Raw genomic sequence first — 227 nt, 5'->3', positions numbered from 1 at the left:
TCACAAGTTGAACACACACACACACACACACACACACACACACACACACACACACACACACAATATCTCTCTCTTTCTCTCTCCCTCTCTCTCTCTCTCTGTATATATATATATTTAAAAACAAACTTCTAACGTATGGCGTCAACGCCCAGCCAGTACTTTTTGTTTTCAGAATGATTCGGCCACTTGTACATTATTTTAGTAAAAAGACGAGGAAATTCGTCACC

Source organism: Babylonia areolata, chromosome 8, assembly GCF_041734735.1.
Source record: "Babylonia areolata isolate BAREFJ2019XMU chromosome 8, ASM4173473v1, whole genome shotgun sequence".
Lineage (NCBI taxonomy): Eukaryota > Metazoa > Mollusca > Gastropoda > Neogastropoda > Buccinidae > Babylonia > Babylonia areolata.
This window is presented reverse-complemented; position numbering follows the sequence as displayed.